This window comes from Rhinolophus hipposideros (assembly GCF_964194185.1).
Source record: "Rhinolophus hipposideros genome assembly, chromosome: X".
In the NCBI taxonomy this organism is placed as follows: Eukaryota; Metazoa; Chordata; class Mammalia; order Chiroptera; family Rhinolophidae; genus Rhinolophus; species Rhinolophus hipposideros.
Window position 1 is genome coordinate 101,669,014 of NC_138046.1, and position 12,990 is coordinate 101,682,003.

Consider the following 12,990-nt stretch of genomic DNA (forward strand, 5'->3'; position numbering starts at 1 on the left):
AATAAGAATAAAATTCTTAGGTTATTTTATAAAAATATTATAGTATTTGCAGTGTGAAGGGATTTTATATATGATAATATACACCTAATGATTAAAACCTAGACTACTTGTGGCCAGCCTTCTTTTAGCACGTGGATTCTGGTCAAGGAGCAATGTAACCACTTTAAGAGCAATAAGACCTCTTACTCTTTTCAAATTAGTACCAAGATTTATTTTTAATAAGTAGGTTCAATACCACTTGTAAGAAGAAAAAAGTCTCAAAATGAGTCTATTTTTTTCCATTACTGTTAGAAGGAGTTAGAAATTTTAAATTTTAGATAATCTTAAACATATTTGTAAAAGAGTTAGACAAAATTAAAATTATGCTTACAATTATTCCAAGGAATATCAAATATTTAAATGTAAATCTAACAAAGTACATATAAGATGTACATCCTGAATTAGACAAATTGCCGAAGAAAGAAATCAAGACCTAAATAATTGCAGAGACATACCACAGTGATGGATTAGAAGTCACAACATAGTGAAGATGTGTCAGTTTCCCTGAAAATTGATCTTTAGATTTAATGTTTGAGAAAGAAAATATGTGGGAGGAATCACTCCACTCAGTATTAAGACATACTATATAGGTATAGTAATCACAGGTGTGATGTTGTTGGTATGATGAACACAAACACATCAATGGAACAAAACAGAGAGTCCAGAAATAGGTAGACCTAAACAAATATGCCCAACTCATTTTTCTTAAAGTTTATTGGGGTGACAACTGTTAGTGAAGTTACATAGATTTCAGTTGTACAATTCTGTAATACATCATCTATAAATCCCATTGTGTGTTCACCACCCAGAATCAGTTCTACTTCCATCACCATATATTTGACACGCCTAACGGATTTTTGACAAAGGTGTAAAAGCAATTCAATGGAGGACAGATATCATTTTAAACAGATGTGCTGGAGCAGAAAAGTGAACCTCAACTTAAACCTCACACCTAATTCAAATCTTAACTCAAAATGGATCATGGGAGTACATGTAAATCACAAAAACATAAAACTTCTAGAAAAAATAGGACAAAATCTTTGAAATACAAGGCTTGTAAAGAGTTCATCGACTTGACACTAAAAGCATAGTTTATAAAAGTAAATATTGATAAATAGGATCTCATCAAAGTTAAAAAGGTTTTCTATGTGAAATAGCCTATTCAGAGGATGAGAAATAAAGCTACAGAATGGGAGAACACATATACAAACCACATATCTGAGAAAATATTTTTATCTAGAATATAAAAAGAACTCTCAAAACAACATTAAAAAATGACAAAATTAGACAATGGGCAAAAGACATGAATAGACATGTTACTGAAGAAGATATATAGATGACAAGTAAGCACATGGTAAATGTTTCAATATCACTACTATTAAAGACATAAAATTTTAAAAATAAAAAAGAGACATCACCACACACCTATCAGAATGTCTAAAATTCAAAGTAATTCTGAAGAGAATGATGTCAATAATTCTGAAGAGAATGCAGAAAAAATACAACACTAAGAATTGCTAGTGGGGATTCAAAATGGTTACAGCCACTCTGGAAAAGAGTATAGGAGTTTTCTGAAAGTAAACATGTACTTACCACATGACCCAGAAATTATACCCTTGGACATTTATCCCAGAGAAATGAAAATTTGTGTTCACATAAAAGCCTGTACATTAATGTACATAGCAGCTTTATGTGAAATAGCCAAGAACTGGGGGGGGGGGAACTAAATATGATTCAATGAGTGAATCATTAAACAAGCTGATACATCCACACCATGGACTTCTTACTGCTCAGCATAAAAAGAAATGAACTCTTAGCACATTTAACAACTTGGATGGATCTCAAGGGAATTATGCTGAATGCAAAAAGTCGATCTCAAAAGGTCACATACCATATTATTCCATTTATGTAACATTCTTGAAATGACAAAATTATGGATATAGAATACAGAGTTACTGCTGCTAGGGTTATGGAAGGTGGATGGTATGGAGTTGGCTGTTGCTATATAAAGGTAACGGGTCCTTGTGATAGAAACATTCTGTATCTTAACTGTGGTGTTGGTCAAACAAACTACACATATGATAACATTGCACAGAACTAAATACACAAACACACAGAAGAGTGCAGATAAAACCTGTGAGATTTGAATAACACTAGTGGATTGTGTCAATGTTAACGTCCTCATTGTGACATACTACATGTGATACTGTTGCGGGAATCTGGGTGGAAGTGTATATGGTATCTATTTCTTAGAACTTCGAGTGAATCTACAATTATCTCAAAATAAAAACAAAATTAGCAAAGAGGTGAAAATAGGAAGAGGAAGAGGAGAATGCCAAGACAGACAATGAGAGAAAGAATAAGAGAGAATATAAATATACTCATATAGTGTTTAGTAGTAGTATAAAATATGATGATTATTTTGCCTATACAGGGAACTTTAGTGTCAACTTGATTCCCCTGTTGAATATATCAGGCTTGAAAGTAGAAATTAAAAACTAGTTAGCTAGACTTATCAAAGCAATGATCTTTGCTGAAATTGCTGTTACAATCATTGGACAATGCAGGTATGAAGTCAAAAGCAAGTAATGTTAACTTGAATAAAAAAGCAACATGACTTTCCTTTATTCATTGGAAACGAAGGATAGGTATTTGCCTTAGATATGATTTTACGTTACATTTATTTGTTTTCTTATTACTAACATTAACATAAGAGTGATTTGCTGGAAGTTCGGACACCATTAAGAAATCTGAAAAAACTTGACAATTGCACCATGACCAGGTTTCTAAATGTGAGAAACATTTTTTTTTCTGAGAATGTGAAGGATGCCAGAGGACATACGAGTATGTGTGTGCGCGTGTGAACATGTGTGTAGCTTTGATTTTTGTAACAACTGAAATTTTGTTTGTTTCGATGACTATCTTTGTTGGAGCCCCTCCCACTTATAAAAAAAAGTCACTATTAAAACTCACAAAGAAAGCCTAAAATGTCATACATATTGAGAGTGTCATGTCATTGTGCTTTGCACACTTCTGGTTGAAGTTCTGTCTGAAGTTATGCAAGATTAGATACAGTCAGTTGAAGACAGCATTAGGAAAGGATGTTATGATATCATGTTGCTTTCTTTGTCAAAAATGGTTATTACACAGAAAGAATGAGTGTGTGTGTGTGTATGTGCGCACACCTGCACGTGCGCGCTTGCGCTTTCTTACCATCTTAAAGTTATGTACCATTTGGGATTAGTTTTCCATAGTCTATGTAGTTCACACAAGATATATTGTGTGCTTTAGGCTTATCAATGGCACCGGCATCAGTGGTAGTTGTTTCATGTCATCTTATTCTCCCTTCTTCTCTTGTCATCTATACCCAAATATTCTGGCCCAGCTATTTATTGCTTGTCTTGGAACTGCTGGAATTTTCAAACAATGATAACTTTAAGAATGAAATCACAACTATAGGACAAAGCTAATAAATCATTTCTTCCTTCAGCATAAGCCTTCCCTCTGAAGTCAGGTACAGTTTAATAAACCTAATGCAATATGTTCTCTTTTCATGAAGTAAAAAAGAATAATATTTAGGTTTGATCTGATTTATATAAATGCCAAAGTTTCCTTTTGTGAAAGTATGTGTACCTGAACGATTTCTCCTATAGTTTCACATAGGTAGGTAGGTAGGTGAACAGATGGATCGACACATATCTCAGCAGGGGCATTTCATCTTTTTTAGTTACAGTTTATATTAATACTCTTTATGCCTTTAAAGATATTTACATATAGGGGAGGATTTCGTTTTCAAGTAGGTGTTGTGCGGTCTCTGGCGTTTAATTGAGCTTTCTCATTCCCTTGGTTACCTCTTATCCTCATAGATGAAAACTGAGAATGTTTTTCATTGTTTATTGCTAGGAAAAATGGATTAGATAGTCATTTATGGAGAGCTAACATAGAAATAATATGACTTTGCTTTTAATTTTGTTCTTATTTTCGTTCTGTATATAGGAAAGAGTAGTTTGCAAAAGTTAGCATGTTATAAAACAGTTGGTAAAATAGAGAACCTAATTTTTCACTTAATAATAGAACATATTCAAACTCTTTTGACAATATTTCCAAAGCTACTTTTCTAGTCAAAGAAATTGAGCACATTTGTAGAAAATAGTCGTCTTTTTGTGTGGTATGTTAGGCATAATAATGGCCACCCAAAGATGTCCGCATCCTAATCCTCGGAACCTGTGAATATGTGACCTTACGTGGCTGTAGTTCAAGGTCCTGAAGACCACCCTCAGGTTCAATGATTCACTAGGAGAACTCACACAATTCATAGAAGCTGTTATGCTGTTGTTACACTTTATTAGGTCAAAAGGATAAATACTAAAATAAAATAAAAAAAACAGAAGATGCAAAACACGGAGTCCAGGAGAGACCAGGCACCAGCTTCCAGTTATTCTCTCTCAGTGGAGTCATATGGACTACACTGAATTCTCCGAGCAATGATGTGTGACAGTATACACAAAGTATAGCCAACAAGAGTTTACTCGAGTCTTGGATTCTTGATTTTACTGGGTTGATAATAGGGTTTCCAGGTGGGAATTCCCGCCCATTCTTAGGCATTTTTGTCACTTTCCCCTTTCCGAATCCCAAGAAAAGTTGGTCAGGAAATTGGGGGAAATTGGCTCCTTGAACCCAGTAATACCCACAATGGGAAATAAAGGTACTACCCACAATGTGTCTCTTAGACATTTTTCCTATTTATCACTAGGGTCTCTGGGCGGGAATTCCCGTCCATTCTCGGGAAATTTTTTCACTTTTCCATTCCCGAATCCAGAGAAAAGTTGGTCAGGAAATCGGGGAAATTGGGGAAATTGTCTCCTTGTACCCAGGTGGTTGGTAGTATTGACCGTCACTTTGTGGAAACGATTCATCATGAAGAACAGAAAACAGTTTACATCTCGGGGTTCGAAAATGGGAAAGCGAAAAAAAATTCCTGAGAACGGGCGGGAATTCCCGCCTGGCAACCCTAGTTGGTGATGTACGCATGCTGCACTCATGTGCCTAAGCCTGCTACCTAAGTCTCCAGCCTCTCCCGAAGTTACATTAGTACTGCACGTTCCAAGGGCCACTCTGTACATCACAGTGTTATCACAAGTTATACTGTGGCCCAAAGCCTGAGGTAATCAAGGCACTTTTATCATCAGAATATTTCTAGAGTTTAGATGTTCTCTCCCAGAAACCAGTCAAGAGCCAGTCCTTTCTTTGGAATGTGCAGAGTTTGGACAACCCATGCCTGCTGAGTTAATCTTTTATTGCATAATGGCAAGAGAACTTTGTAGATGGGATTAAGTTAATGACGTTGAAATAGTTGATCTTGGATTACCTGGATAAACCCAATAAAATCAGAAACATGCTATGCCTCTGGCTTTGAAGGTGGAGAAAAGGGGCCATAAACCAAAGGAATACAGGCAGTTTCTAAAAGCTAGAAAAGGCAAGAAAATGTATTTTCTTCTAGATCCTCTAGAATGATCACAGCCCTGATGACACCTTGATGTTAGCCTAGTGGCAGATTTCTGACCTCCAGAACTACAGGAAAGTCACTAAGTTTATAATAATTTATGTAAGTAACAGGAAAATAATACAGTAGATTATAAATATTACATGCATGCAAATATGTACATGTGTATGTTTGACATGTGTATTTGTATATGTATTATACCTTTGGGTAACTTAAAGCAAACTTTTTAAAATTCTCATCTTACAACAAATACTCAGACGCAGAAATGGGCGCGCGCACACACACAGAGATACATAACTCACTATATTCAGATCTGTCTTCCGCTAATGAGAACTCACAAATTTGTGAGTAGAACACAGTGGGTTTGACTTGGGGTTATGAAATTCATGGTAAACATCATCAAGGCAGATGGATATCTAGGTTTTTCATTTCATTGATGAGCGGGTTTTGGTATACAAAGTGACAGCTGCTATTAAAATTTGGATTTCTTACCTATTTCAAAGTAAATTGCACCTACAGTCCATTTGCAAGCTCTATGTTTTGGAAATTCAGCTTTGTATTTGCGGCATTATTACATTCTTTTGCACTTTTCTTGCATCTACTTTGCTTAACAAGAAGACACTGAAGTTTTAAGCAGTTCTGTATGTGACTGAATTAATAATACAGCTCTTCAGTTGGTAACAAGAATGCTCTTGGAATTATCACACACTTTTTCTTTATCCTAGTTACTTGACAGATTGAGAAGTTTTTAAGTATTTTCCTTAAAATTGCTGTGCACCTTAACTAACTATTTCTTAACTATAGTGCCTGACAAAGCCTGGGTATTTTAGGCACCGTGTGCGGTTTGGCCCAGCAGTTGATCTCTGCTCAGATCATTCAAAGGGGTAATTAGAGAAAGTCAACAACACGCATAAGTCTATAATTTCGGTATTTTTTTGTCCAAAAACCATACCTAAAAAGGATGAAAAGCATTTAACCACTCGCAACTAAAAACAGTATAGTGTTTTACCAAAAGGGTCCAGTCATGCAGCACACCAATTAAAAGCTTATATAATTTCATTATTCACAGATTCCATATTTGTAAACTCCCTGACTTGTTGAAATTTACTTGTAAACCCAATAACAATATTCATGGAACTTTCAGTATCATTCACAGATATGCAGAGTAGCAAAAATTTTCAATATCCTGACATGTGCACTCCCAGCTGAGGTCCAACAAGGTGACACTCTTCAGTTTCAGCTCTCGTCCTGGATCCATGTACTCTCTTTGCTCTGTTTAGTGCCATATTTGTCACAATTTGTGTGCTTTTTCCTGTTTAAAATGGCCTCCAAGTTTGGCGGTGAACTGCTGTCTAGTATTCCTAAGCGCAAAAAGGCTGTGACGTGGCTTACGGAGAAAATACATGCGTTAGATAACCTTTGTTCAGGCATGAATTATAGTGCTATTGGCTATGAGCTCAGGGTTCATGAATCATCATCTAGTAAATAAGGCATCTGGAAACAGAAACATACATAAGATTATATATTGATAGATTCACAAAAATATTGCGACTACCTAATGTATTTCCCCTAGGATAAACGCTTCAGTATTCACTAATTCAGTGTTTGTGGTGACTTTATAGAATGTAACTACTGGGAAGAACAAATGTTGAGTGTATGGTTGTCATTCTTCCTCTCAAGCCACTTGCACAGTGTAGCTTCTACACTTCCAACAGGACTGAAAATCCACAGTGACATTCAAATTTCCCAGGTTCATCATTAAGCTGTATTTGGATTTCTAAGAAGTTAATGGAGTTATGCATTAGTTAAGCCCCCAAGTATATATTATTTATTCTTTTAGTGTATAGAAATTATACCACTGATACCAGGAATGTCATGAAGCTGAAATGACACAATTCTGTGTCTCTTAAATGAAAGAATAAATCCTTCTCTTTTTTCCCTCTGATATCTCTGAGTCTATTTCTGTTTTGTTTGCTCACTTATTCTGTTCTTTGGATTCTGCATATAAGTGAGATCGTAATGGGATTTGTCTTTCTCCGTCTGACTTATTTCACTTAGCATAATATTTTCTAGGTCCATCCATGTTGTTGCGAATGGTAAGATTTCATTCTTCTTTATGGTGCAGTAATACTCCACTGTATAAATCTACCACATTTTCTTTATCCAGTCGTCTGTCGATGGGCATTTCGGTTGTTTCCATATCTTGGCTGTTGTGAATAGTGCTGCAATGTAGGGTGCAGATGGGCACTGGACTTATCAGGGGGATCACTTCATAGAATGTGTAGATGCCTGACTACTGCACTATACACCTGAAGCTGAAGTAGAATAATATTGAATGTCAACTATAACTATAAATGTGTGTATATATATATACATATGTGTACTTGTATATATATATATATATATATATATATATATATATATATATATAGTCATGGGATGTGGAGTACAGCATAGGGAATATAGTCAATTGTATTGTAACAGCTATATACAGTGTCAGAGGGGTAATGGATTGGGGGTATATATCACTTTGTGAGGGGTATAAGTGTGTATTACATTGCTTTGTACACATGAACGTAATAAAAAATAAATAAATCCTTCCTTTGCTGGAAAGACTTCTCTTTCATCTCATTTTCTCATCTTCTCATTTCTTATCTTAAATGGTCTTTTTCCTTACTGTTTTTCTGCACTTTTCCTGTTGATTATTTTTCATAGCCATCTGTTTTATATCTCATTCTTATTATCTTTTTTTTTTCTGTGTTTATAATGCTAACCACAAAAATGATAAAATCCCTAACCTCCAACTCCCTGCACCATTTGGCACATGGTAAATGTCTCTTTTTCTATATTTATCTTGTTATATCTATGTCTTTTATATGTCTGTGTCTAAAACCAAGCCCTACTGGTATGCATAGGAGTGAATGTCCAGTAACTAATGACTTTGACAAATTGCAGAACCTTTTATCTCTTTGCAAAAAAGTGCTTTGAAGAAATTCCCTGTTATATTCACAAAATTGTAAATACAGACACATAATAGATAAAAAAATTGACTAAAATATTTATGTATTTTTTCCTATATAATATTTGGTTTAACAGTCAGAAATTCAATCATTCCATTTGCTGTTTCGGTATCACTTTTATATTTCTAAAATATATTATTTCCAAAGCTATCTCAAATTTACCAACATCTCATTTTATATGACCTTACTTTGTTACCTTAACTACAACCCTACCAGGAATATCTGTGGGTGAACAGAAAGCTGTCTGTCTGTCTGTCTGTCTGTCTATCTATCTATCTATCTATCATTTATCTATCTATCATATGTGTGTATCTATTATGTATATATTTATGTATAAAGGTATGTATGTATATATGCATATTCAATTGCATGAATATTACTAATTGTATGTATAGATGCATAAGTGTTAGATATATATACATATATAAATTTATGTATATTTATAAAATTATAAAGGTTTATGTTGATCTACGATACAAAGTCTGGGTGACCTTGGAATAATTTTGAATAGCAAAGCTCTTTCCATTCATCTTTCTGTCACCTTCAAAATTCTTTTTATTTTTTCCATTCCGTGAAACAGCGTAGAAGCCCCTCCCCTCTCCTTGCCATCAGTCTCTCCAAACCCTAAATATTGTCAGTATTACAGTGATAAATATATTAGAATGTTTTTAGAACATATTGAGATCTTTGAATTAAAATATAAACTTAATTAAAATAATAAACCTAGACTTGTGATTTTTATTTTAGATTTGACATTGTGTAGTTTACTAACTTGGGCACAGAGAATGGAAGAATAATCCATTTTTACAGAATTGGATCATATTTAGGATGTAAAACTTATATGAATAATTTTTTAAGTCACTGAATCAGCTAAGAAAAAATCAGTAAATTGCTTAATTAAAATGAATAGTTTAGGTGATATCCTCTGTATTATAATCCAGTTTTAAAGAAGTGAGCTTCTCTGGAAAGAAGGAAAATATTTATTTAATCACTGGTTACATGTTGTTATGAACCTTATGTGTTCTTTCAGAACATAATAATGGTTGATAATTTTCTAGACAGAATCACTTGATAAGAGAATTAATTTGACTAAGAGTATCTACAATCTGCTGGACTATTGTGCTTATGGCATGTCACATTTTTTAAATTTAATACACTGATATAAAATATTTAGTCTTGTAATAAGCAATTAAGACTTTTGTACTTATGAAGTCACTTCAATGAAAATATTATAAAACCATTAGGCAGCTAAAATAGGCTCCATGCATTTTTAAATACAGTTTATACAGAGTAAAATTATTATTTTTCTCTTGGAAATGTCTTCTTAATAATATTGATATTTTAAAGAAAAATCCAAGATATTTTATAATGTAAGCTATTTGAAAGGAGACTAAATTATATGGAAGCTTTTCATTGTTGTTATTTTAACTCATACATCTTTTGAGTAGAAAAAGATTTTTAGTTGTAGCTTTGTTTTCCTCAGGAACTACACATATTAATTTTCATTACATTCTTCTTCAAATGTAAAGTGCATTTTGCTTTTTAATTCCAGTCATGGATAAGACCATAATAGCTAATGAATGAATAAAACAAATCATCACACTAAATACCTCCAGACATTTTTATTGGTGGAAGTAGAAATGGGAGATTAAAGTTGAAGGTTTCCTATATAGTTCTCTATTATTTGAATTTTTACTCTAATAATATAGTCATTCCATACATGCATAATAAAAAAATTATGTTTCTTTTGAACAACTTGGTCCAGTCTTAAGGTAAATATGCCTTTTCACAGAAGGTCAGTGAGTGGCGTATCTACTGGTAGATTTTATACAAACTGATGGCACTTGTACATCCCTATTATTTTTAAATAAAAAATATGTATTCTGTTTCCTACCTGTCACTTATCCTGAAATAAAAAGTGTTGTCATCTGTTTGCAAAAAGAAACAAACGACGCAGATCTATATATCTATATCTGTACGTCGATATATAGATAGATCTGTAGCTATAGATATTTCTCTATTTTTATAATTAAATACAGACAGATTTCCAGATTTTAAAATGCCTTTGTTCCTCTCTTTGAATATTAAGGGATTTCACCCATGTACTCATTTATCAAAATTGACTAGGGCATATAAAGAAAGAGTTAGATATGTAATATGCACTGCTAATATTAACTAGAATCATTGTTTTGAAGTACAGATTTTGGTTCAATAACAGCACATTACAGCAGACCAAAGTTATTAACTTCAATTGATAAAGAATTATGAATATAATTATAATCCTGTTAATTATTTAGAGCCATGAATTATGCAAATGCAGCAGGTATTATTAATCATCTGCAGGATCCAGAACAATTTCCCTAAAAGAACATATAAATATTAAAAAGTCTGACTTGGCTCTCTTGTGTACTTTTAGAGCTTTAGTGTTCCCTTATGGACAATGTTTGGATTCATTTCTCTTTTATAAAATGAAATATGCCCCAAATGTGCCTTCTCCAAAGGCCAAATGAATGTCATTAGATTTCTCTTCTTGTCTGTAAAATGTTTACTGACTGTGTGGTTTCACATGTTTGTTTATATCGGAGACAGCTCAGTTCTTTTAAGCTAACATTAGTCTGTGGTGGCAGACGCCCTACTCATGAATAGCACAGTGTATGCTTATCCCTGCTGTGAGACTAACTACCTGTAATACTCTTGAAACATCTAATGAAATATTAGAATTTCCAAATTAACATATCATGAACCTCCCCCAGTACTAAGGAAAAATAGAGCTTTAATGGAGTAGTTATGACTCATTTCTATACATGTACTCACCATTTGTAGAATGAACATAATAAAAAAAATAGCAAGAACGAGATTTACAAATGGGCACTTTTGAAGATGCATGTTTGGTAAGAGACTTGAATATCTTCTTCTATAAACAGATTGTTGTAAATTTTCCTGCAAGAAATACTGGACTTTTCCTTTAAGGAGCAACTTGCAGAAATATTTAAAAAGGGTTTTATACACAAGAACTTTGTTTGCCTCAGAATATTAGAGGTTAATGTCTGTTTTTAGTTTAAATCCAGTTTTATTTAAAATAGAACTCTTCATAATTGACTCTTTGAAGAATTATTATTATTATTTTTTAAAATCTGAAAACATTTTCAAATACCAAAAGATTTGTTTGTGACTTTGGAATGTGATCCTTACTTGCAAAATGCCAAGGTTGGGCTAGGACCAGGGTAGGAGTTAGGCGAGCCGCAAAGGGACGTGTATGAAACAGTGTAAGGGAGCATTGTGCTACTGAGACTGTTAAATAACGTCTTAGCCTTTAGAACAATATCTGACATAGAAGGACTTCCAGAAATAACGGTTCACTGAATGACATAATTAGCTTGCAGTTTTGGCACGTTCACACACGGCAGTGTACATTAACTGTCGATTGGTGGAGGTGTCAGAGACATGACCGTTTACACGTACACTTTATCCATGTGTTTTCTAGTAAGATAATAGCCCAACTTTATTCAGTACTGGATAACATTCAGACTTGTGCTTTGTTAATGCCTCATATTTTTAAAATTATATACAAACATTTCATGTCCAGAATATGACAACGTTTGGAAACAATGCGGCAGAGAGAACTTTCAAGTAAATGAGTTTCTTAACAATCAAAGAGATTTGTTCTTGTCTTTCCTGAATTTCTGTTTGTGACTCTCTGCTTGCTGCCCTGATGCTGGAGGCTCTGACGTCTGTGCAGCCCGCTGTCTATTTGAACTTTCAATAACATTTCTGATCTTGTTCTCTTTCTGAAGACTAACCATGAGTTAAATGTCAAACTCTTATATCTTACAATATTGTTTCAAAATTAAAAATATATACACAGAGTGCCAAAAAATGTATATACATTTGAAGAAAGGGAAACTGTATTAAAATTGTAATACTCAATATATACCGATAACAAAAGGTGAATACAAGTCACGTTTGACTTCCACAATTACAGGAGGTGCTCAAAGTGGTTCCCATCAGCGTCCAGACACTTCTGATGACGGCGAACTACTGCGTGAGCAACATTGACCAAAGTGTCCACTTGTGTATATTTTTTTGGCAACCTCTGTATATGTGTATTATGTATGAGACATTATAACATTTGAATTTTTATTCTACTTAAATCTGTTAGGTGAAAGGTAGAACTAGGATCAGCAAGTAGATATTCAATCCTTTGCACGAAGGGAAGCAGGTTTAGTTTTGCTATAGAAAGAACTTTCTAATGTACTATAAGGTGTCCACGGTTGAAATGTGCATGCATTCTGCCCTCCTCCATCTTCTTTTTACTATTGCTGGATTTCAGGGCTCATCATCTGGAATCTGCTCCAGTCGACACTTGGCATTTATTGAATGAATATTCTTATTAAAAAAGGTAATGTTTTAAGAACTTTACAAAAATTA